The sequence below is a fragment of the Nycticebus coucang genome, chromosome 14 (assembly GCF_027406575.1).
Source record: "Nycticebus coucang isolate mNycCou1 chromosome 14, mNycCou1.pri, whole genome shotgun sequence".
NCBI classification, from domain to species: domain Eukaryota; kingdom Metazoa; phylum Chordata; class Mammalia; order Primates; family Lorisidae; genus Nycticebus; species Nycticebus coucang.
The window spans coordinates 30,522,809-30,549,285 of NC_069793.1; the positions used below are offsets into that span (position 1 = coordinate 30,522,809).

Genomic DNA, 26,477 nt, shown 5'->3' on the forward strand with positions numbered 1-26,477 from the left:
ACTGGGTCTGTAGTTGCTGCCCTTCCCCAGTAGCTGGGCAAGTTGACTGTGGTTCTGTCCTCTGGTTTTCTCTGCCAGAGGATCCGAACCCTAAAACCTGAACCTTGGGTAAGTGAGATGAGCGAGAGGAGCTGGAAGCCCAAGACTTTGTGCTGAGCCTAGGCCTTCCCTGTGTTGAAGGATGCCCACGGTCAGGCGTACTCTGGGGAGAGGGCAGGGTAGTGCTGGGCTCTGAACCCTGTGTGCCCAGGGGTGATGGAATCTGGTGACTCCTGAATCCCCTTCCCAGAAACGGAACCACATGTTGGCTTGCGGGGCCTATTTTCTAGGCTGCCACCAACCAAGCGAGCCATTTCGTTAAAACTCCTGTGTTGTGTTTAAATGCACATATGGGCTTTCCCAAAAGGATGATGACCCACCCAGTAAACCACATTATGGGGAAGGGTGGTGGAGGGATGGACAACTGCACATCGCTTGTAGGAAAAGAACCATTGGGCAGTTGCATGTATCCAAAACATGACTTTAGTGCAAAGGGTGGAAATGAAGCACTTGACTTTATCCCTGGAGGTATTAGGGTGTGACATGTGTTCAACAGCAAACTGCCTACCAGATTTCATTTTCAGGAATCAGCATTAATTTAAATGGTGGTATAGTGAGATGTCCTTACAATCTGATGGGAAGTCTACTTATGGGGCAGCTTTCAGTGGGAAACAATGGAAGAGCCCAGGTGGGTACTGTTAAGAGTTAAAGGAGGCCAACTTCCAGTGTGGTTTAACCTAATCGTGATAGTTGACGTTTAAAATAACAATGTGTCAGTCACTGCTCTTAACACTTTTTGTATGAACTCAAGTAATGCTAGCAACCCTATTAGCATTGGGCAGGTACTTATTGTATGATATTATCCCCATTTTAATGATAGGGACAGAGAAACCAAGGTACCCAGCAGTTAAATAATGTGCCCAAGATTACACACATCTTAAGTGACAAAACTGGACTTTGAATCCAGGCAGGTTCCAGAGTTTAAGCCTTTCCACTGGAGGAGAGGAGACAGCTTGCTTTTTGTTAGTCCAGTTCCCAGGGAGAACAGTTGACATGTTAGACCCCATTTTGATGATACTTACCTTGGCATACCTTGACATTCTTTGGTTTTGTTTTTAAATTCCGGCACTGCCAGAGCAGATGCCTGGAATGGAAGAGCATTTGCCTTTTAATTTTCCTCTTAGGTCACAGTTGAGGTCAGTCCAGAATCTCGGCTGACGATGTCACTGCTGCTAATTGCACTTCACCCTCCAGCTCTGTGGCATCCGATACACCAGGAACATCAGCTCTGGGCAAGGAAGTGGAGGGGAGGGGGATTTCCACCTGTCGTCATAGCTGAGGGGAAGAGTTCCGAACTTTTGGCTGAGGGGAGACCCAGACTGACCTCAAAGAAGTGAAGACTGCTGGAAGACTGAGGCCCTGTCCCTACAAACCAAACAAGAATAATGGTGGAATAACTCGTGTAAAACAAAACAAAAACATGCCTTTCATGTAGAATGGTGGCCCAGCACATTGAGAAACCTCCCTCCAGTTTTTTCTAATTGTAAATTGAGGCTAAGGAGACCAGCCTGTCCAGGAAACCCTGAAAATTGCTAGAAAACAGGTTGCTTCCTCTAAAGGGCTTCCAACCAAAGAATTATTTCTTACCTAGGGTCAGCATTCCTTGCAATTTCCTTTACAAGATGGGTTTTTGATCCCCTAATTTGACTTTTTCCCTACCCCCACCCCAAGTAATCCTTAAGCCATGATAGTTAAGATAGCAAGACTTTCTATGTGACAGGCAACAAAGCTCCCTGGATGCTCAGAGCCCAAGTGTCTCCCTCTGTACATTCTCTGGTCTCCAGGGAACTCTCTTGCAGGCAGGGTGACCATTCACTTCCACTTAGTAACAGGGATGCTCATTTTTTATACATGAAAACCAGGGGGGTGGCCACACTGAACAATAACTAGGCTGATTTATAAAGTCTCTTTAGACAAAGTGAAATGAATGTTTAGTAGAGAAGCAATGAATTACTTATGCCTGAAAGCTGCCTTCAGAAGGAAGCTTAAACTGCATAGGAAAAAAAATGGAGCGCTCCAAACCTTTGTTACATTGAAATTACCTCAAGGCCAGCAAGGTTACAGTTTATACAGCTGAAAACCAACTGGGAGAATAGCTACATATGGGAGGGAGCATGCTGGTTAGTATTCTTGTCCTGCTGGTCTACCCTTTAAATTATATAGTTATTGTTGCTAAGCCTGCCAATTATACAGCATGGCATATGCATTTGACTCAGCTATATAGGGCTTTTAAACTTTTAATGTCTTCCAAGCAGGAATTTAAAGGTTCTGGTCCATCTATTCCCATCCATTACTCAGAATGCTCAACGACTATGGTTTTGCTCAGCCCAAGACAGAATAGAAGTTGTATAGCATTCATAAAACATGATCCCAGCTTCACAGAGTAGCAGGAGTTATATATTGTTGATCATTTGGTATTGATGTTCCCCGTCCCAGGGCAATGTCATTAAATGACGGTATCTTCTTCCTTATGGGAGGTAGAAAAACCACTTCAATAGTGTTTATAAACAGGGAGCTTGTGGAAAATATACATTTATCCTGTCCACTCTCTTCCTCCACCTCCTTGTTTGGCTCCCCATATGTAAGTTTGATGCTAACCATCAATTCCGAGTTTCTTCTTGCCCATTTTTCTTACTAAGCTTTCATGAGTGTCCATGGCATTTCAGAAAACATTCTTCAGTTTCTAGATTCATGGTTAAATGGTAGGATTTGGGGGAGAATATTCTTACTCTGAAGCAGTATCCGGAACGTTCACATCTGTTGCTCTAGCATACCAATGAAGAACACAGGCTTTGGGGTCACCATGAGGGTTTGAAGCCCACCTCTGCTATTTATATGAGTGGCCTGCCACAAATTTCTTAACAGCACTAAGCTTCAGTTTTGTCATCCGTAGAATGGGGGATGACAACGGCACCTGGCTCCTAAGGTTGGTGTGAGGATGAAGTGGGACCATAGATGCAAAGATCCTAGCACAAAGTAAATCTTCGGTAAATAACACCGATTTATTCAATAAATATTTTTTAAGCCCTAAACCTGTGCCCACCACTGTTAAAAGTGATGTGTATTAAGTGGTAAACAGGGAGAACAGTCCTCCCCTCATGAAATTTATAATCCAGTGGAGGAGACGAGAAAGAGTAAGCAAATAAGGATTTACTCCTAGTAGTAAGTGTTATTTGCCAAAGAAAAGGGACAGGTTTCCTGGAAGACAACTTTTCCACAGACCAGGGTGGAGGGACGGTTTTGATATGAGTCTGCAAGCAATTGACTTTTTAATGGTGTCTGTGCAATCAGACCTCTCTGCTAACGATATCTCTGTTTGCAGCCACTCCTCAGTGCTATGTCACTGCCTCAGCTCCACCTCAGATCATTAGTCATTAGATTCTCACAGGGAGTGCACAACCTAGCTCCCTCCCATGCGTAGTTTATAGTAGGGTTCATGCTCCTGTGAGAATCTAATGCTCCCGCTGATCTGCAGGAGGTGGAGCTCAGGCAGGGATGCAGGCAATGGGGGGTGGCTGTAAATACAGATGAAGCTACAGGCAGGGTTACGAACGAGACAGGCTCTACAGGATTGTTCTTACGTCGAATTTGTCTGTAAGTTGGAACAGGTATGTTTACCTATTACCTATGATAGCCTCCACTCATAAGTGCAAGTCATATGTCAGATATTTGTAACTTGGGGACTGCCTGTACCTCCTGCTGTCGGGTTCCTAATGTGCAGCCTGGGCATTGGGGACCAAGGGGGTAAAAGGATAGTGTGACTGGGGGTAATTTAAGTGACAGTCAAAGAATGCTTCCCTTTGGAGTTTCATTAGTAATAGCCAATAATGTCAACACTACTATCTGAGGAGCTTTTCTGAATTATTCAGTTATTTACCAGTGAGGCAAGTCTCAACATCTCCTTTACAGCTGAGAAAGAGAAGGGCTGTGTCTACAGCAGGGATGAAACCTCTCCTCCTCGTTCTGGGATTCATTCAGCGATGAGATCGTCAGGTGGGTTTCCACTGAGCATCAGCTAGAGGAGCAAGGGTTAATTGAGCTCAGTAGGTGCTGTTCCATCAGTTTCCATTACTGGGTAGTCGGAGGGAGGCAGGCAGCTTCACTTCTCTTTGACCATTTTATGGAAACCAGAGGAGCTGGTAAAACTGAAACAAAGTAAGCTTTGGAAATGAAAACTTATTTTTTTTTCTTGCATTCCCGAGAAATGCAGCCTCAGCATTAAGTAGTTAGAGGAACAAGGTGGAGTTGTTTCACGTCCTCTTCCAGAAAGCTTTTACCTGACTCCCCTGACCCGGACTGGAAGAGCTGCGCCAACTTGATAGTTCCACAGCACCCAGGGCGTTTTCTTGAATCATTTCCTGCTTGTCTGTCTCCCCTCAAATTGTGGGCTCATAGGCATCCGTCGTCTCCCCATGCCTCACACGGTGTCTAACATATAACACATTCCATACATGTTGGGCAAATGATAGATCCCACTGTGCATGTTTAATTCCAAAATATGCATGTGAATTCTTTTGATACTTTGGAAGAAATTTCCCTTATTTCTACCAAGGCAGAGAATTTCAAGTTCTTGATGAATAGAGGTAGCATTTTGGAGGGTACCATGCCATAAAGCATCATCCAACCTTTGATAGCCTAACTGATAGCAGAGTTCCCAAGGCCAGCTGTGATGAGTATGATGTGAAGTGGGTGGATTGTCAGGCTCGGAGGATGCTTCTGTGTTGGGGACCCAGAGTGGAAGGGTTTGACAGCAGAAGTCTAATATGCTAGGCACCAGATAAATGAACAGAAGGATTGAGTTGCAAGTTTCCTTAACAATAGTGATACCAGTCTTCCCCTTGCCAGTGCAATGGCTCTGGGGGGCAATTTATGCTGATGACTTATGGCTCAAAAGAAGTCGCATCCGTGTACCCCCAATCTAAGAACTAAACCTAGCTAATCAACTGCTGAGATTACCTGGGATGCGTAGACACCACCTAAAGTTCTGAAACAAGCCGGAGACAGTTTGCTGCGAATCCCCAGGTCTGTCTATATTCCTCCTCACCATCGATAGTCCCCCTTTGGCCTCTATTCCCACACTTCTGAGCTGTAGTAATAGATCTGACTTTTCCTGCAGCACCTTAATTAAGCTTTTTCACATCTGTGATTTTGCTGGGTCCCCATGAGAATCCTATGAATGGGATGTTCTTTCCCAGAAAGGTCTCCAAGAGCCCAGAATTCACAGCTTGGTAACGGATGGGCCAGAACTAAGTCTAATTTTTGCTCAAGCCCCAAGCCTGTGCTTTTCCTGTAAAAAATCACAAAATTTAAGGCAGCAAATGCACGTTAGCATTCAGCCCCTTTCACGTGGCGGCTAAGGTCAAGCTCATAGCAACAGCAGTATTTGTTATAGATCTTGTTTATTAAGTGCCTACTGTGTACCAGGCACTTTAAATCTGTTAGCAGTGAATTGTCACAACCACAGTGAAAGACCAGGTGTGTCCCTTCCTCCGAAGGATACAGCTTCTCTGCTTAAATGCTTCTTGCTGGCTCTCCTGGCCCAGGAAGTATGCCCTGGAGGTGCCATTGATTTTAAGAAGCCATTATTGCTGCTCTTGAGGGGGTGGGGAGTTCTGCCCAGGGAGGGCCTTACAAGTGTCGGCTGCTGGTGATCAATAAGCTCAGCTGAATAGAAAAGCTACTCTTTTAAGGAGGGTGAGTCAGGCAAGGTGGACACACAAAGGACAGGCCGCACCTAAAGAGATCCTGAGTCTAGACCAGTGGTCTGGGAATCTGAGTTCATTGGCCTTGGAGTGGGCAGAAGAGCCTTCATGAAGGGGGTTGGGTTTCCTCTGAGTCCACTGGGGTGTCCAGCTGCTGATACCTCTCGGCATTTGGAGTACAGGCAGAGAATGAATTGGCAGCTTAGCAAAGCATTGAAGCGCCCTGGCTGTCCAAGTGGTTCCAAATTGCTTTGCCTGTTACTGACCTATACCCTTGAGCCAGTCACTCCAAATCTCTACTGTAGGATGTGGGGCCAGTGCTTACATGTAGGGCAGTTGTGTCTGTTGCCTACTGAGCACTCTGGAATGGTGGGGATGCTACTAGGCTTGGTGGTAAGAGCACAGCACAGGGTGGGGCTGCCTGGGTGTAAGTCCTCATAACTTTCTGTGACCCTGGGCAAGTTGTTTCACTTCTCTGCCTTGGTTTCTTCCTCTGTAACTGGGTTTCTCAGCGTCAGTACTATTGACATTTTGCACTGAATAATTTTTTGTCATGGGACCATCCTGTGCATTGTGGGATGCTTTATAGCACCACACACACACACACACACACACACAAGTCATGACGATCAGAAATGTCCCCAGGGTTTTCCAAATGTCTCCTGGGGAGTAAATTCTCCCCTGCTTGAGAAACACCACTTTATAAGACAGGACAGAAAATAGAAGTATCTGACTCATGAATTGGTTGAGGGGATTTAATAAGAGTCCCCATAAGGGATTTGTATTATGTCTGGCACCTAAAATCTTCCAACTATCATTACTTTTTACCAACTTGAGTTGAATGTGTGGATCACATTCACTTTGCCAAAGTGGGAATCTCTAGTACAGGGGAGGGTCATGACCCCAAATCTAAGGGGGATGAGGCTTTGTGTTACTCATAAGGCCTTCCTTGGTGACTGTTTGTTTGTGGAGGTAGGTGGAAGTTACAGAATCTGGAAGAAGCATCCTTGCATCCTGCTCAGTGATAGCTGGATTTACCCCCAAGTTTGGGGTTTGGCAGTGGGCGGTGAGATCAGACCTCTCCCTCTGAGCTCATGTGTGCCCCTGCCAGTATGACAGTGACAGTGTAGAGTCAAAGCTCTAGGCCCCAGGGGGGCACTTCTGCTGTGGATATTGGACACTGCTGTTGCAGCCGCCACGTCCTGAGGCACAGAAATGGCAGGTGTTTCGTGTTTTGCTGGCCTGTCATGTAAACACACTTTGTGGTCTTCTTGCTTGTTTTAAAAAGGCCTAAATGGTTTTGCAGCTTTTGGCTGTGTGCTTGGAGCTATGTGTTGTATTGGGAGGAGACACTTCAGGAACACAGCCCAAGTAAGCCTGGGAAGTGCCACGCTGACATCATTAATCAGCTATTTACCAAGCACCAGCTACATCCAAGGCAGTGCAGACAGATTGAAGGAGGACAAGAATCGATCTTGCTGGTCATAGAGTTTAGGATCCAGCAGGGAAAGCACACATATGGATAGTGGGAAAGGGGTTTGTAGTCGCTGCCTTCAAACCTTGAGGGGGAGGACACTGGTGGTTTCTACTTAACTACATGTGGTGCACGTCACGAGTGCTTTTCTGGAGCTATTTCATTCAATCCTCCTGGCCTCTCTCTAAGGTAGATGGGATTTCCATCCCATAGGTGGGGACTTTGAAGCTTTTGGTGACTAGAGAGCTCAAAGGCAAGAGATGACTCCTGGCTGGCTGGGCTGCTTTGTGGAGGTTGCAGCCCGTGTGCCAGTGATTTGGGCAGGCAGAGCTGTGACTGTGATGGGTGATGTAGTGCAGAGCATGCAGGGGCTTCCAGATAGAGAGAACAGTGCGAGCAAAGACCAGGAAGCTCAAGCCTGTGTGTCGGAGAATAGCAAGTAACCCTGTTTGGCCGGAAGGTTCAGATACATGACAAGGAGGAGCAGGACAGATAAGACAATGGGAAGGAAAACTTTCCCACATCTTTTATCCAGATGTTCAGGAGCCTGCCAGAGTGTAGGACGAGAGTTTTCCAAAACTTAGATTTATAAATCAGAAATCATGTGTGTCTGCTCCCCAGCTCATCTCAATCACAGCCACAGACCTTGCATTGCCCCCTCTTGGTGATGGAAAGCTTGACCTCAGATACCCAACCTCCTGCTGTCCTAGCAGGGAAAGCAGTGAAAGGAGACCCTAAGCCAGCAAGCTGGGGGGAACAGGGATGAAGAACAAGGCTCCAACCCACCCGGGTTCTCCTATTGAACTTGGCTTCTGACTCTTCCATTTCTTCCATGGCCCTCAACGTAGCAGTTCAGGCCAAAGCAATCCCAGTGAACAATGAGGGGCAAACCTGGCAAACTTGTTAAATAAGGCCATTGGATTGACTTCAGCCAACACCGGATTCTTATTTGTGAACATAAGAGATCAGCGTAAAACAGGGTGAGATAAGAGGATCTCAGAACTTTTTTGTTGCTATTGGTTTTAAATCTGACTTTATATATAATATTCAAACTTCCCATTTAGGGTTTATCACATTGGAAAATAAGAGCTCAGTTCTTAGAGGTGTTCACTCACATAGTAATTCTTTTTCTTTCTTTCTTTTTTTTTTTTCTGAGACTAAGTCTCACTTTGTCACTCCCGGCAGAGTGCTGTGGCATCACAGATCACAGCAACTCAAACTCTTGGGCTCAAGCAATTCTCTTGCCTCAGCCTCCCAGGTAGCTGGGACTACAGGCACCTGCCACAGCACCCAGCTATTTTTAGAGATAGCTCTTGCCCACTCACTCTTGTCCAGGCTGGTCTCAAACTCCTGAGCTCAGGCAATCTACCTACCTCGGCCTCCCAGAGTGCTAGGATTATAGGTGTGAACCACAGTGCCCAGCCCTCACATACTAATTCTTGGTTAATGTGTTTCCAGAGCATTGATAATAAAGATTTCAAGCATGTTAAATGTTTGATACTGGGTAACCACTTTAGCACAGTGTCCTCTGAATTGCAGTCCCCAAGGCCCAGCTGAATCCTGCTGATGATAATAGAATGTGGTAGATTATCCATAGATGTGCTGATAACCCCCATATTAGTTGTCCCTGACCTCGGCATTACAAAGTTTTCTTGTCACTTGAAAAAGATAAACTTCAAGAACATATCGCAAAAATACGCATACAGTCATTTGTAGGTAGTGATTTGAAGGCCCAATATTTGCTTTCTAAAAGTAAGCTGAGGAGGGTGAAGCCCATGATGGAAAAATTAAACAGGAAAACTAAACTTGGAAGTGCTGGAGATACAAGGTTTGGGTTGAGGAGGGATTAAATCGGACCTCAAAGAGTATGAAGCAGGCCTTTCAGTGCATGAAAACCCTCCCTACAATTGAGGCCAAGTGTTTATTGAAACCTTTACAACTTTTTTTAGTCTGTACCTTTTAAAATAAGAAAATCAGTATTTGCTGTGAGGAGAGCTATTAATAAACACAAGCCCAAGGTTCACACACCAAGTGAGTATATGTGTACAAGCATCTAGAACAATCCAATGCAGAGAGCTCAGGGTTTGGATCCAGAAAATTCTGGGGTGGAGCTTGGCCCCTCCATGACCTGTGTCGAGTGAATCATTCTGTCTTCTTGGATCTCCATTTCTCTCTCTGTGGTGTGGAGAGGTTGAACTACATTCTCCAGGGGCCTCTCTGCCTCTGATAATGTTTCTAGACCCCACATGGACACTGTGAAATCATTTTCCTAAGGTCAAGCCCTGTAATTAGTATCCTTGGGAAAGAAACAACCCAGGATGGAGCTGGATGTGCTCTCTGAAGACCTGGCTTGGTGGTAGGACTAAACACCAGCTTTTTAATATTAGGATTAACTGTGATTACTGTACTTAGGATTTTCCTTCCCTCTTTCCCCAGAAAGATGAATTCTGTGTGTACAGGACAGCTGTGTCCAGGCCCTGGCGGGCCAGCACCATGGCAAGATCCAGCTCCGAGGTGACTTCATACAGCCGGTGTTTGAAGCCCGCCTACCCAGACTTGGGTATTTATAGCAGAGAAGAAGCTAGGAAAAAAATTAAATATGCTACACCCTTCTTTATACTATGTGGGACAGAGACAGGCATTGTGAGGAATTTAGAAGGCAGAGCTGTATAATCCAGCAAGATATTTTTAAATGCTGTTTGTTGCAGTTGGCAGGACCAGTGTTTCAAAGAGGAGGGAAAATGAGAGTAACTGAGAATGACAGGCTGCCAGGAATCCTGAAGGCTAGGACGTGGAGCTCAGCACTCTGAGGTGCATGGGCTCTAAACTCAGATTTATTCATAGTCGCCTAGCTTGAGCAGGGTTTGGGCAGGTTGGGATGAGAAGCTAGAGCAGTAGTGTGGGTCCTCTCTGTCCATCTTCCCCCACCAGCCTGTCCACCCTTCAGATCCCACATTGAAAATCAGTGGAATATTCTGGAGAAGGCAGAACATACTGGGGGGAAAAAGTCGCATCTGTGAAAGCCAAGGACCTGTTTGTTTCTTCAATTCATCTCAGCAGCCGGGTCAATCAGGTTGCTCATGGTGACACAGTTTGGAAGCAAGTTGCTTGCAGCTGTTCTTCTGAACATAATCCTCCCAGGACACACTGAGCAGGCCAGCAACTATGCTGGGACCCAATTCAGTAGCAGGTGAGAAGGCTTCAGGGGCAGGGCTGCCTCTGAAAAGGCATCAGAACGATCCCTCCTGTCCTGTGGACACTGTGAAGTATCTTGGCTAGTTGGTCTTTAAGGAGAAAGATGGTGGTTAGAAAAGAGCGGGGTCTTGGGATGAGCAAAGGAGAGGCCAGGAGTTCGGTTTGGGGTGCATTCATTTGTTTATTCAGCAAATATTTATTGACTCACTGTGTACTTACTGCAGACTGTTCCAGGTGTTGGCAATAGAACAAATGAATAAAGGAGACCCCAGGAGGGCAGGGTGCAGGCCCTGTGGATGGTGAGGAAGAGCAGGGTGTGCTGGGGTACAGACTAAAAAAAGTTGTAAAGGTTTCAATAAACACTTGGCCTCAATTGTAGGGAGGGTTTTTATGCACTGAAAGGCCTGCTTCATACTCTATGAGCCTGGCTGGAGAAGACATCTCCTGGCAGAGAGAACAGCAGGGGTTCCCGGCAGGTTCTAGGAGCTCTAGGGAGACCCAGGAGGCTGGAGTGAGTGTAGTAGTTGCAGTTATGAGTCAGGTAGGGGCTTGTAGGCCATTGTGCAATAGTTCGCTGGCATTTAATTCTGAGGAAGCTAGAAGCCATTAGAGGACTTAAGCACAGAATGACATGATCTGATTTGTATTTCGGCAAGGCCTCCCTCCCTGCTGTGTTAATGCTGATTGGGTGTGGAAGGGGGTGGGGGTGCAGTAATCCAGGCAGGAGAGGGTGGTGGCTTGGGCCAGGATGGCAGTGGAGGTTGTTGGATGTATCTTGAAGTTAAAGCGAAGGGCATTTGCCAGCAGCTTGGATGCGTGAGGTGTGAGATGGGAGTCCAGTGTGACGCCAGGGCTAGCAATCCAAACAGCTGTAAGCAGGGAGTGGCCCTTGATTGGAATGGGGAGAGCTGTGTATGAAAGAAGCAGGGTCAGGCCAGAGATCCCAGTGTGGTTCTGGTTGTTTGTCTCAAACTTTAACATCCAGAAATGTCGAATAGCGGCTTGCTAGGAGCAGGCCACCTTGAGTTGCAGTAATCACGTGATGGGTTGAAAAGTCACCCTTCTTTGCCTTTCCAGAGGGTGGGCATAGTCCAGCAGGGCTGGAATAGACCAGGGAGCTAGAAATTTAATATTCAGTCGTTTTAATCTTTGGTCAGTGGCCTTGTGAGCCTCTGAATTCTGCTCTGTAGCTTCTTTGCAGGCAGCCACCAGGCTTTAATGAAGATCATCCACTCTGTTTCCTGTCATTAGCATGGGGCCTGCTTAATTAGGTCCAGTTGTTCTGTGGATCACTGTGACTTTGTGTGAATGTCCTTCGATTCTACAACAGCCAGACTCCATTTTTAGGCAGCTTTCAGGCAACTGGAGGTCAAGTCTGGGTCAGAAATTTAGCCAGAAAGAGACTTCTCTTAGACAATTAGAGAAGGCACAGGGACCCTGCGTAGTGTCGGAATAGCTTGGTATCCACATGCCTGTTAAACGCTGTGACCTCAGCTCCTCAGGAGGGGCAGGGTACAAAGTAGCTAAGAGATGGAATGGGAAAGAGTTGCGACTGCCTGACCTTCAGGTGGCTCCTTGGTGTCTAAACCTTAGCTTTCCTCTTCTGTTGAATGGACATACTGGCTAGGTGTGGTGGCTCACACCTGTAATTCCCATGCTTCAGGAGACTGAGGCAGGAAGATCACTTGAGGCCAGGATCACTTAAGATAACCTTTTGTCTCTACAAAAAAAATAGGAAAAATTATCTGGATATGGTGCCGTGTGCCTGTAGTCGCTACTACTTGAGAAGCTGAGTCCAGGAGTTCAAGGCTACTGTGAGCTATGATCAGGCCATTGCACTCCAGCGTGGGCAACAAAATGAGACTCTGTCTCTAAAATATATATATGTATTTGTGTATATGTATATATACATATATAAAATGCATGTATGTGTATGTCATAGGGTTGTCATTTTAGTGGTTTTTCCATCCTGGATTCATATTAGAATCACCTGGAGAGCTTAAAAATTAATGTGTGTCTGACTGTCTTAGGGCCACACCTTTAGAAATTATGAAATAAGTAGTCTGGAGTGAGGCCCAGACCATGTGGGTAGAGTTCTTGGGAGAGTCTGGTACATAGTGAGCACTCAGACATTAGCTATTATTAGTGGTTAAAGCATCGTTGTTCTGGAGTGAACTTTTCTGCCCCGCCCAGGATGGTGACTTTTTCTTCACTTTGCAGCTCTGTCGCTTTGGCCTTCACTCAGCTGGAGGGCTCACCAAAGAACAGCCAAGAAAGTGCTGGTTGAGTGGTTAGGTTTACTTGGAAAGGGCAAAGGTAGAGAGCTAGAGTGGCAGTGGCACCTCATAATGTCGTTTACCCCACTGGTAAATGAAGTGGGTGCTGTTAATTTCCACCTTTAAGAGGAGGAGACCCAGAGAGGTTAAGTAACTTGCTCAAGGTCATGCAGGTAGTAAGTGGTAGACGCTGCAGTCAAACCCAGGCAGCCTTGGGAATCCGGATTCTCGGTTCCTTAGCCACGCATGTTCCTTCCCCATCAGAGAATACCCAGCGCTGGTCCCCACCCATACCACTCATGGGTCAGACCTTTAGAGAGTGTCAGGCCCTGTGCTGTGTGCTGCACTTGTGTGTTCGAGTGTCATTCTTATCATCGTCGCATGAACTTTTACTTCAATTTTGCCGCTGAAAAAACTGAGGCTCAGAGAAGTTCAGGTGGCATAGCTAGTAAGGTACATAGCAGGATTCAAATAAAAAATGTTGGGCTCCCAAGTCCCCATTTACCCTGCTGCCTCCCTCCTTCTCCTGTTTTGGGGAGTGGCCTGGGTGGGGATGTAGCATTTGCAGTGATTTCCTGAGCAAAGAAATGAATAGCTTGGCCCAGAAGGGCGAGAGGAGCTGAAGCCAGGCGAGAGCATCCCTTGCTGTCTCTGAACAACTAAGCCATTTACATGCCTTAAAATAGCAGGTTGCCGGTAGGGTGGCCATGCTGAGGGCCTGAGACCTGTGGGGAAGGTATTTGTTTCTCTGTGTGTTTAAAGGCATGTCCTGTGAAGCACATTTTGCTTCTCTTCTGCCAGTGTGAATGAAATTGCCTCTAAAAGATTGTGTCTTGGTTGCTTAAAATCGTTCAAGAGGAAGAATGTTTGGAAGCTATTAGCTCCTTGAGTCTATTTCCTTGATTTATGACACCTTAGAAAGTGCCGGGCCTCTTCTTATTTACCTTTCTGGCTTTTCCTTTCTACCATATTTGAGTCCTTGTGTTATCATAAGCCAAAGGCATTTGTCACCAGCAAAAGCAGCAACCTTTTCTAAGTAACTTAATTGGGGCTCTTTAGACATTTAATTTTTTTTTTTCCTTTTAAAAGAGACAAAAAATGAGGAGAGGCCAATTTGTTTAGAACTTGGCCATTTCTGCTTCCAGTTGCAAAGGTTCCAAGAGCACGGCCATGGCGTTTGCTCTGGGGTGAGAAAAGTTTTATTTTTGTTCACACTGAGGCCTGCCCTGGGAAGTGATGAGTTTTTTTGCAGTCTCCATCCGATGGTGCCCAGGCGACCTGATGTGCTGTGAGTGAGAGAAGCCATAGTGCTGCTCAGCTCAATGCAGAGGCCACTGGCCACATGTGGGTATTTAGATTTAGTAAAATTCAATAAGGTTAAAAAATCATTTCCTCAGCCACGTAAATTGCATATATAAAGTGCTCAAGTCATCACATGTAGCTAGTGGTTACCATATTGGACATCACAGGTGCAGAACATCCCCATCATCACAGACAGTTCTATGGGACAACTCAGGCATTAGAGTGAGTCAACAGTCGGTCGGACTTTGGGCCAGCTTTCCGGGTTTTTACAACAGGTTTCAAATTTTAACTATTCCCCAGCTTCTCAGAAACTCTCTGTTTGTAGAAAGGGGAAGATTCATAGAAGTAGAGATTAAAGCCACTGATTCTTGTGGCTCTAACCTCTTGACCTTTGACACACAAGGTTGGGTTTTATGGTCTCCAAGCTGTGTGGCCTACGGTAAGTCACTTAGCCTCTCTGAAGTTGTTTCCTTGTCAGTGAAATGGTGACTTTAAAAAATGCCTCCTAGGGCTTGTGTGATGATTAAACCAAGTGGCAAAACGTGTGTAAAACAATTAGCATCATGCTTGACACGCAGTGAGAACTGAGGTGTGTTACCAAGTTTTGCATGCGTTTTCTCATGTGAGCCACACCATATGCTTGAGAGGTAGAGACTCGCTGATTTGCAGGTGATGAGATGGGCTGTAGGGAGTGGTCTTGCTCCTCTCACTCTTACTGTTCCTCCTGCTTGCATCCTTGAGCTTGGATTCTGCCTCTTTCCTCCTGAGCTTGTTCAAGGACTCCTAGTCTTATGAGTCAGAGGCTGTTTGACTGTAACTCTTCTGAGCTCACGTACTTCCCTGAACTGCCTGACCCATCCTCAATTTGAAGTGAACTCTTTTCGGAAGCTTTCTGCTGAGAGCCAGCCTCAGGCGGAGAGCTACCACCAGAATCTGGGGCTTCTTGGAACGTGAAGTTCACCCAAGAGGTTAAGGTTCTTAAGTGCTTCCCGTGCCTTCTGCATCCTCCGCTTTGAGGACAGAGCCTAACAGAGCCCTCTAATAGGGCATCCTGTGAGATCTTAGCACAGGATGTCCTTGGGGAAGGATATCATTGTGAACAGTAGGGCCAAGAGAGGCCTCTCTTGAGACAGAGAAAGGATCCTTCTGAGAGGATGTTTGGACACACCTGGGGGCCTGGGTTCAAACCTCGACTCCGTCTTTCACTTGCCCAGAACATGTAACTAGTTATTTAACTTTTCTATGCCTTGCCTTTCCCATCTGTGAAGTGGGGATAGTACTAGAACCTACCCAGCAGGCTGGTTGTGAGATTGAAAGGAGATGATACAAAATAAAGCATTTAGCCCAGCCCATGGCACCTCACAGCCAGGGTGAGCTGCTGTCGCCATTCCTTGTAGTCATTGCTTCCCCATGGTGGTGTTTGTGCTTTCTCGCTCTTGTGTTTGAATTTCTACTTGTAAATGGCTTAGCACAATAACTAGGAGAATGCCAGGAAGGCTATGTTAACCAGCGGGATGAAAGTGTGTCGAACGGTCTATGAAACTAGTATATGGTGCCCCATGATCACATTAATGTACACAGCTATGATTTAATAAAATAAAAAATAAAAATAAATTAATTAAAATAAAATAAAAATCAAGATATAGGGGGAAAAAAAGAGAGAGAGAAAGAATGGATATATTCCCAGTCATACAAAGTGACCCCGAAGGGGTTAGCACGTAACGTGAATGTCTGAGTCAAATTTGCACGTTATGGGCTCCGTGTGGTCTTTTTATCTCCTTTCGTCCCTTCCCTTCTTTCTGGAGGATGGAGGGGATAGAAAGCATGACTCTGCAGTTCCCGTTTCTGCGTGTGGTCACCAGCAGCTCGCTTCCTTCCTACTGTTCCATGACAGGCACCACCCAAACAGTATAATCAGAGCTGGGTTATTTCTATAGGATTAATTTGTGGTGTGAAGCACCCATCTATTTATGCAACTGCCATTCATCTGCCAGCATCCAGAACGTGCTAAATCTGCCGCTGGTAGTGAAATCCAGATGACTTGGAATTGTACATAGGGAATCCAGTCATTTTCATCGCGACTGTTACAAGAGATGGGTTTAAATTGGGGGAATCCAAATGCTGCTGAGAAAAATGATGATTTCTCTTACTTTCTGGATGGTTCTATGGAGGGAGGCACCAATCTCAAACAGAAGTTTCTAAGAGAAGAAAGGAAGGACATGAGGCCAGGATATTGCCTTATTATGTTGTCATTTGTGTGACTTGGGCGTCCCTGTGGGCCCTCCCAGGCTGACCAAAATCATTGCCCTTTGTGTGGCTTCCCTGGCACTGACAGATCACTCTTGGTTAATGGGTAACACTGTCTCTTCTTGCCAAATACTCGCTTTGTTTGTTATCTGTACTGTGGTCTCCTCCATTATCAGTAGGCCTCTCAAAGCTAAAAGAACCCAGTGTGTGGTATGGGGTGTGTATGTTGACCTGTAGCTTGAACCCACATATCTCTTCCTCTTAAGTCTGTCATTTTCAGGCCTGGCTGATCACTGAAATATCTTGAAGAGCTTTAAAAATTCATATTCTGGCACCCACTCTGGGTATATTAAGTAAAAACTTCTAACAGTAGGGCAAGAACATCTGTATTTCTTTAAACTGTTCCTGAGGTGATTCCAGATAAACAGGCAGATTTGTGAATCTCATCCTACATCAGCGGGAGGTGAATCTCATCCTACATCAGCGGGAGGTGAATCTCATCCTACATCAGCGGGAGGTGAATCTCATCCTACATCACTGGGAGGTGAATCTCATCCTACATCACTGGTTCCTCTAAGGCCCAGCAGAGAGGCTGGTCTTTGAGGGTCTCCTCTGAGTAGTAATGTGAAGATATGGTGGTCAGAGTGTTGAGCTGGGGTGGGGGAGCAGGGGAAAGAAGGAGAGGTGTTGCTTTGGAAAAGGTAACAACAGCCAGTGTTAATTGCATGCTGCCTTGTTTAATCCTCTCAACTAAATGTGAGGAGGCAGTGATAAGAATATAGATTGGTCTTTGTTGAGTGCCTGCTATAAGATGAGTAAGATAACTACGTGGCTTGCATGCATTATCTCATGGAATCCTCATTACAGACTGTGAGCTGAAGGTCACATTATTTTTCCCCTTTTACAGATGAGGAAACTGAGGCCTCGAGGCAGTTAAAATGGCTTGTCCAAAGTTACACACACATAGCAGGTGGCAGAGTAGGCATTTGAGATTAGCGCAGTCAGCCCTCAAAGCCCATGACCTCCTTCCATGCTGAGAGTCTAAATCACAATCACTGGGTTTTGGGAATGAGTCAAATGAGGATTCTGTGATTCTGTGTTATAAGTAGAATGTCTGTCTTTCAAGAAGAATGCTTTATGCCCACTCTCCTCAGGGCTCTGTCCCTGGCCCTTCCAGCTCTTGGCTTTCAGAACCTTATCACCCCCCTCCAGGCCCTCTATTCAGCCACACCTTTCCTCCTTCAGGTTCTCTGTGTTCTGGTCTGCTGGTCTTCTCTGCACCCCTCTTCTCCCCATCACCCCCCTTCTCAGCCCCTGCATGCAGCTCTTTTCCCTGGACAGAGGCCTACAGTCAGGGCCATCCTCAATAAATAAGTCAGATTCCAGGAGTGCTGCAATCACTGCTCAGGGTGCAAGCTCAGCACAGGCCTCCGCTTGGTCAGCATTCATCTTAGTCTGGCCCCTAGTGCTCAGGTGGCCTTCCTCTTCTGTAGACCGTGAGCAGTAAAGCTTTGTGTCTGAGGGTGTGGGTGTGTGGCTGCACCACTGCCTGACTTCCAGTGTTGCTTCAACTTGACAATGACTTCGCCTCTTCATGCCTCAGTTTACTTGTCTGTAAGATGGAAACGATACTACTTCCATCATATTGTAGTCGCAGGGACTAAATGAGATATATCTTCTAAAATGTTTGAAACATCATCTGGTATCCATGAGCATCCGGGATGCTAGTCATTATGATGATGGGTGACGATGACAATAGCGACTGTTTGGCTTTGTGTTTTTGGTGACCCTTCCCTGGTGTAGAGAGGGAGCTCAACCATGTGCTAGCACATGCTGAGTATTATAGCGGAGAGATCTAGTCCTTTGGAGACAAATCTGGGTTTAACCCCAGTGAAGCTGCTTTTTAAATGTGACCCTGAGCTGGTCCCTCAGCCTATTTTGTTTTTAATCTATAAAGTGGAGATAACAGTAATACCTGCCTTATGGTATTGTGAAGGTGAAGTGCAACCATGAAAGCAACACCTCTCATAAGGTCATAGGCTCAGCTGGCAACTTCAGTAATAAAATTAAGTGAAAAAAAAATCAGCTCAAAAGTTGACGTGCAGCATGATACAATTTTTATAAAGTTAACAATGTTTTTTAACTTTCAGAAGGAGTACATTCCAGGTATGATATTAATAACACTGAAAAAGGGCCAGTGGGGGGATGGGAAACATGGCTAATCCTTGTCTCATAGGGAGAGGGGAGGGAGGATCATATGGTTTAGACGTAGGTAGATGATTATCAAGGCTCTAGCTTTTGTTTTGGAAATTAATTCACATTATTACAAGTAATTAAATGTGGTCATGAACCAAAGATTATGGTAAATCCAATTTGTGCACCTGAGGTTAAAAAATTAGTGAGTTCTCAGTAGGAGGTAGCTGCTGCTTATTATGCCATGAACCACCTGGACCCTGCCACAGGCCGCCATTCATGCACTTTGGGATTGCCGATCATCTGTGCAAAATGCCCTGAGACCCGAGTTTTTCCTCCCCTGGCCACAGTGGCTTCCACACGGGAACATGGAATAGTAGGGATATTTAAGTTGCCTTGTTTCTTAGGTTCGTAGGTCTTGGGCATAAGCTGTAAAAAAGCTGAACAAAGACGAAGTTGTTTTTGTCCTTGCTATGCCAGATGTAAAGGCTTTCATTCATCATAGCTGGGAGATTTTCTTTCCTTGGAAGGAAAACTTTGGCTTGGATCTGATGGTGTTTGCTTCGGTGTGATCCTTTCTGCGTCCTTTGCTACCACCTGGCCTCGTGACCTTTGCCTGTGGCTTTTCACCTGTGGTCTCCTTCCCTTCATGGAAAGGGGAAGTGTGGAGTTGTTTGGGACACCTCAGTCACGTGCTTCTAGTCCCCCAGCATCTGGGTATAAGTGATCCTGCCCCTCCCCTCTGGATCCACCAAGGTGGAGGAGACAAGCGCATAGGTTTTGGAGTTGAGGAAGAGCTTGGTGCAGTTTTGGCATCTTCACTGTGTAATTTGAGGTAGAGAGGCATTATTTTTCTTGCATTTTAAATCAAGATGTGTACAGTCCAGAACTTAAGTGCATGGTTTAGTGAGTTTTTACCCAGATATCCACCTGCAGTATAACCTACCCTGCTCAAGACTGAGATCTAAAACCCTCCTGTCCAGGAAAGGCCCTCACAGCCATTCCCTGTTAATGCCTCCCTCAAGTAGCTATTATTCCTGACCTTTGTCACCATCGATTAGTTTCGCCTATTCTTGAACTTGTGAAGGTGGGTAGGTTATTAAACCTTTCTGAGTTCAATAGGGATATTTTTAAAAGTGAAAATGTAGTGCTTGTGCTGTTAGGAGACTCAAATAAGACAACACAGGTAAAATCATTAGAAAAATAGTTGTGAAACAAATGACAGTTAACAAGGTTGGTTTTATAGCTGTTGTTGACTTCAGAGTCTTCTCTGGGAAAAAGCAGGCATTTTGCGTTTTCCCTCAGAGTTTGTTCCATGGGTGGCTTTCAGGATTTCTTACTAAAACCAGTTCTTCTTGCTTAATAAGGCAGAGGAAATGGGCAGGAAAGCAGACTTCTGCTGCTTTTGCCACTTTTTCAAAGAGAGTCTGTTTGCTCTATTAGCAAAATCAACAGAGGCCTTGCTGAATAGTGGGTTAGGTGGGACCACCTCTCCTAGGCAGGGGTCCCTGCGTGCCGGGTTTGCTGAAGGGCCTGGAGTCGATCACCCGTGTGGTTCACACACAGCGGGAGGAGACATTTTTTTCTAGCTCCTCCTTATAAAAACAAAGCAAAAGACAATATCTCCATTTGTGATTGGCTAGAATCCTACAGTTAGAATTTAATTCCTTAGGTCCAGGGCTAGGGAAGCACAGTGCCCTGAGTGTGTCTGGGACAGGAATTGCATTTCGGGAGGGTAATACTTAGGGGCGTAGGATTCCACTGGACTGTAGTTAGCATGTCAAGGGTTGTGTCAGAATAGTGGTGAGAAGTTAGTCTCTGCCCTTCAGGACCTTCAAGTTGGAGAGCAGGAATAGCCCAGCAGTTGTAGCGCATGCCGTGTGCAACCCTGGGAAGGCTGTGGTCTCTAAACCAGATTAGGGGTGTGGGGTTATTACAGTCCTGGACCAAGTGGCATTTGTGTTGAGATCTGAAAGATAAGTAGAAGTCAGCCCTCAGACATCTCCAACATGTGACTCACACCGGTGTGGACATGGCACTCTCTCTCACCAGGAAATACATTTCCAAGGATAACTTCCTTCACCACGTAAATGAGATTTGGCTCTTACTGAACTACTTGACTCTTTTCATAATGGCAAAGCCATGGGTGTTTTGTTTGTTTGTTTTTTGTTCTCCCTCTTTCTCAGCAATCTTGCAGCCCTTCTACTCCATGTGATGTAATTTTCAATGTGTGGGTCTCCTGACTGTGCAAAATATTTTCATTTCTTTTTGAGGTGAGTAAAAGAAGCTGGATGGAAAGATCTGTTTATAAACTGAAGACTTTATTAGTAAGAATTTATGAGGAAGACAGTAACCTCACTGCAGAGCCAGAAGAAAGAGATGTGTTCATTGTGGGAGAGATACCCCCTTGGCGTCCCTCACATGGCTAGTCATGGCGTTTGGGGCTGGCGTGCCAAATTTCTCCAGTTACCATGGGACCCAGACTTAGACAGGAAATCATGGTAGGGTGGGAAGGAGTCCAAAATACACATGGTTGGTATACAGGCTACAGTTAGAAAAAAGAGTCAGAGAACAGTCTATCTATTTTCCTGAACAAGTACTGCAACGTCAATGGGGGTCATTTTTCCAAGACTCCTTACGTTTTATGGACCTGATTTTCAAGCTTTAATTTTTTCCACATTAAGCAATATATAGGTGAGTTGAAATGACCCTTTTACATGTTCGTGGTGAGCACTACTTAGGTTTTTTGCGTATTTTTTTTTTTTAAGCCTCCAAACTAAAAAAGAAGCAAAGTCCCTTTGGTCAGGGGGACTTTTTTTTGTAACACCTGGAAGGACTGTCTTTTTGGTTTTAGCGTGGCTGTCTCTTTCTTGCATGCAGCCCTTGAAACCCAGCACGGTACATGCCAGTGAACATAGGAGGGGGTCTGCTGCAAGGCTAGGTTTCTTGGAAATCTCTGCTGCCAAGTTCAGCAACTGAAATTTCTCATTCATAAAGAAGCACATTTGCATACTGCCTGTGAAGTTGTTAAAAGAAATTGAAAAATCAGGAAGGGGATCTTACTTGTACTTTTGCAGATGTAGCTCTGGAAAAGTTCAGAAGGGGCCTGACTGCACATAGTTTGGGAACAGTTCCAGGCCTCCAGAGGAACATTTAACAGGTCGCTATTGATAGCATTTTCCATGAACTGCCCTGACATATTTCTTGGAGAGTGTGCTAAACTGTTGATAAAATGACAGCTATTGCATGGGGCTTGCACCCCTGTGCCCCATCGACAACTCTCTCTCTCCTCCTCATTGGGTGTAATTTATTGATTAAATTCATTACATCGAGTTTATTGCCTTTACCCCACACTACGATCTTATAACCATGGCCATTTTCGGAGTGAGAGCTGATGACGGTAATCCCTAATACAGGTACAGTGCCTTATAGTTTTTACAAAGTACTTTGACGTTCTTTTTCATTTGATCTCATAGCCTTTACAGCTACCATTTATTGTCTTTATTGTACGTCAGGCACATTGCTAAATGCTTTTTAAACTTTACCTTATTTAATCCTTAAAACAACCCTATGCAACAATATTCATATTTCTTCCCATTTTTATAGATGAGAAAGCTGTGGCTCAAGGAGTTTAGGCCTCTTGCCTGGGATCACATAGCTAGTTGAGGGTGGAGTAGGTATTTGAAGCCAGATCTACCAGCTCAAAGCCCATGTTCCTAATACCATACAATACTGCCTCCTATCCTCCCTATGTTACAGGCACAAGGCTTGGTTGTCTTAAGGAAGAAAACACAGTGCAAGAGGATTTATTTGAGGTCCCCTGGTGAAGAATTGACCCAGCAGGGACCAGAAGTTAGGTCTCGTGTGCACCAGTGCTTTGTCATTACCCAAGACCTGTTTATCTGCACAGTATTTGCCAAGTGAGGGCCCTGGTGCTTCCAGGACAGCAGCCACTTGGTCAGAAATGACCAATCCTGTGCTTATACTTCCGGGCAGATGGGTAGGAGTTCTGGGAATCTGTCGCACCATTCTTGTATTCCAAGTAATTTGATTGACACTAAGAAGCCATAAAATTGTTACTTATAAGTATACTTACTTTAAAAATTTCTGCATCAGGACTCTCCGCAGGATACAGAAACAGATCAGACCAATTTAAGTAAAGGAAATTTAGTGGCTTATGTAAAGTCCGTGAAGTAGTATGTACTTCAGCTGTACTTTGATTCAGGGATTCAGTGGTGTCCCCGGGACCCTGTTTCTCTTGCTTCCTCTTTCTGAATTCTGCTCCTGGGTTGGTTCTGTTACCTGGCAGCCTTTCTGCTGTGATTGTAAACTGGTTGTAGCAGCCTCAGCTCTGAAGCCTAAGAGGAAAAGGAGCAAGTTGGATTCCCTGATAGTTCAAACAGAAAATTCTGGATTTGAGTCTCCTTAGCTCTGATTGACCTGGCTTAGGTCATGTGCCCATAACTGAACCAATCGCTGTGGTCCAGAGCCACATGCTTTCCGCATGTTGGGAGGAAGCCTTCCTAGTCTGAGAACCATAGGTGGGCTGTAGCTATAAGAGGAAGGGTGGATGCTGTGGAGACAAGGTGCTTGGAAGACCTAAAGAGAAAGGTAGAATAGAAAGCCAGGCTTAGAGGGAAACGCGTCTGCCACATTGGGGGGCGGGGAAACGGTAACCAGAAGGGTTTCCACAGACCCTTAATGAGAGTATCTTTTAGCTGTTGCTGTTAGAGCAATTATTATTTGTTATATTCACTGACTTCAGTGTATACACATATTTGTTCTAATGGAACCTTTCCTGTCCGGAAGAAAAACACTTCTTTAGAGTGCCTCTTAAATGTTCAGATGAAAGGTTTGAGGGAAGGAGCCATTTAGGCCCTGAATAGCTTGCAGACTGAATTTATTTCTGTCTTAATGGTATCTTAAATTATGCCAAATGAATTAAAATGGCACATCTCTTTCTTCCCGTCCATCTCCAATTCAGGGCTCCCTTGACATGCTTGAAGTTTTAGACTGTTTGGCCTGAGCTGCCTGTTGAAAAATATTATATTATAGAAAGTCTGTCTCACAGATTCTTGTTTCTAATCGGCTGCAGATGCACGTGGAAGGTGTGATAATATTAGACACCATATGTTTGCGGGATTCTGGATGGCGAAGTGGCTAATTTGCTTTCCATTTCAGAACTAAACCAGCAAAGGAAGGGTATTTATTAAATGTTCCTTTTGAAGAACGTACAGCTAACTAGATCCAGATAGTGCAGCTATTGAGTCAACAAGGAAGGGTTCCTTCAGTGCCTGCCCTGTGACCAGCATCATGGAGGACACAAAAAGAATGGCTTCTGCTCTGGAGGAATGAATGATCCCATTGCAGTAATAACAGAAACTGTTTATTTTAGGAGTTACTAGGTGCAGGCTCAGTGCCAAGAACTTTATGTATAATGCCTCATTTAATCCTCACAATGCTAGTAAGGGCAGACACTCTTACCCTCATTTGTCAGAGAAAGCAATAGCCTTTGAGAGGTTCAGCATCCTGCCCTGACAAAGCCAGTGAGCATCAAAGCCAGCCTCACACAGGTCTCTCTCCAGCTGTCAAGTCTCGTCCCACATGCTAAGGCTGTGGACGGGGACTGTCACTGCAGGATTTCTCACAGTCAAAAAAGCAAGTTCTCTCTTGATAACGTATTTCATCACTCTTGAAACTGGAAGCCTGGGAAGAAAGAAGATTGCCTGACTGTGGAGGCTGATGCCTTTCCAGAAGGAGGATACTGGGTGGGCCTCCTGCCAGCCTCAGGCCACATGACTCCTCCATCTGTCTGACTTCTGACTCTCACTGCCAGTCCAGCCTGTCTGCATCCCGGACAGCAGGACCAGCCGGAACACAAACCAAGTCTTTTTATTTTGGATTTGGGCACAATCAGAGTTGCCCAGGGCTGCTGGGGCCGTAGTAGTCTCAATGTTTTCACACTGCTAGATAACACATTTGAGCGGGCAAACAGCATGGCGGTTGTAAGTGTTAAACAGACTGTGAGGAGCTGAGTCTGGGAAGCAAGACGGCAGACAGTGCGTTCTAACCGCGCACACAAGGCTGCCGGGGGCTGTTTAAACCAGATCCTGCCAAGGTCACAGAAGCAGAAAACATAATCCAGAACTCTTTCAGGCAGGATCGTTTGGTTTTTAGAGTTTTTCTTTTGTTTTTTCCTATAATAGCATTTCTTTGGGGGAGAAATATATCTGAGAAGGAGGAAGAACATTGAGAGAATTTTCTCTCAAATCCTTAGCAACATGAATGTAAAGTCTCATGTATGGTGTGATGCTATAGAGTTGAGAACTCACCCCCAAGCAATGAGTGTGTAGTACTAGGCTAGAGATGGCTTTTCCTATAAGGTCCCCGATTCCTGTCACTTTGGGGGTTATTTTCTTTCAAAAGTTAATTGAGATTGGGAAAACTTGGGAGTGAGTGAAGACAACACCAGCAGCCTAGGAGTGAGAACCAGGTAATGCTAGTGACCTCTCCAGCAGCTGGGGTAGGTAGAGTCCTGGGGTGGGGAGCAGAGTATCTTCCTGAATTGCTCCCATCCCATTAGAAACATCATCTTATCTGATGTTTTATACAGAAATGTAAAAACTAATGATATCCCTCTTTATCCATAGTAATTTTCTTTGTTCTAAGGTCTACTTTATTTGATATTATAGCCACTTGAGCTTTCTTTTAATACATGTTTACATCATGTATTTGTCCATACATTTAATTTTAACTGGCCTGTATCATTTTCCAAGTGAGTTTCTTATAAACAGCACATGGTTGCATCTTGTTTGTCTGTTCTAACAATCTATTATGTCTTAACTGGTGTGTTTAGACCATTTACATTTAATGTGATTATTGGTATTAATATATTTGGCTCTGGGTTCTACTTTTTTTTTGTTCTGTTTTTTACTTTTTCTCCTTCTCTGCCTTTTAGATTATTCAAGCATCTTCTAACATTCTGTTTTATCTATTGTGTGTGTTTTGACTCTATCTCTTTGTAGTTTTTTTTAGTAGGTGCTTTAAGGATTAAAAAATACCTGCATACTTAAGGTTTTCATAGTCAACTTTGAAACATTCCTACTCCAGGTGAAATGTATAGAAAGTTTGTCACCTGGCGTGGTGCCTGTAGCTCAAGTGGCTGAGGTGCCAGCCACATACACCAGAGCTGGTGGGTTCGAATCCATCCAGGGCCTGCCAGACAGCAGTGACAACTACAACCAAAAAATAGCCGGGCGCTGTGGCAGGTGCCTATAGTACCAGCTACTTGGGAGGCTGAGGCAACAGAATCGCTTAAGCCCAGGAATTGGAGTTTGGCGTGAGCTGTGCTACCATAACACTCTACCCAGGAGGGTAGCTTGAGGCTCTGTCTCAAAAAAAAGAAAGTTTGTCACCTATAGGTCCCTTTACCCATAGTGTAAAATCTGGTTTGGGAGGAGAGCATGCTAACCCATCAGAGTGTAGAAAAAGGAAAAAGACCTGAAAAAAAAAAAATAATAATTGGTTTTACCTCATTCCTTCATTTAGTAAATATTTTTCTAGCATTTAGCCAGGCATGAGAATCCCTGCCCTCTTAAGTCAAATGATCCATAGACAAATATTAGTCATAAGAGTAGTAGTAATAACATTTAATTTCGTTGAGCACTTATTTGCACCATGCTCTGTTTTAAGTTCTTACAGGCTCTTGAGTTATTCTTCCAACAACCCTATTGTGTTAGTGCTATGATATCCGAACCTTATAAATAAGAAAGAAAGCTTAACTTGTCCTGGGGGTCACCTAGACAACAAATAGCAGAACTTTGGGCCCACTGATTTTTAGCCCTGAATTATCAGATGGTCTTCAGGAAGGAAAAATGCATCCTGGTATATTAGATTATCTCCTGCTTGACAGTCTACTTAAGAGGCTCTTTTTTTTCCCCAAACCAGTTCTCTTTCTTATCTTCCTTTAAACATGTATGGGCGACCTTC

General features: G+C 45.0%; 1 protein-coding gene across 1 annotated transcript in view; it reads left to right on the forward strand.

The window, feature by feature from the left end:
• Positions 1-26,477, forward strand: part of ABTB2 (ankyrin repeat and BTB domain containing 2) — a 178,661-nt gene that overhangs the window by 1,634 nt on the left and 150,550 nt on the right. The gene's annotated exons all lie outside the window — the stretch shown is intronic.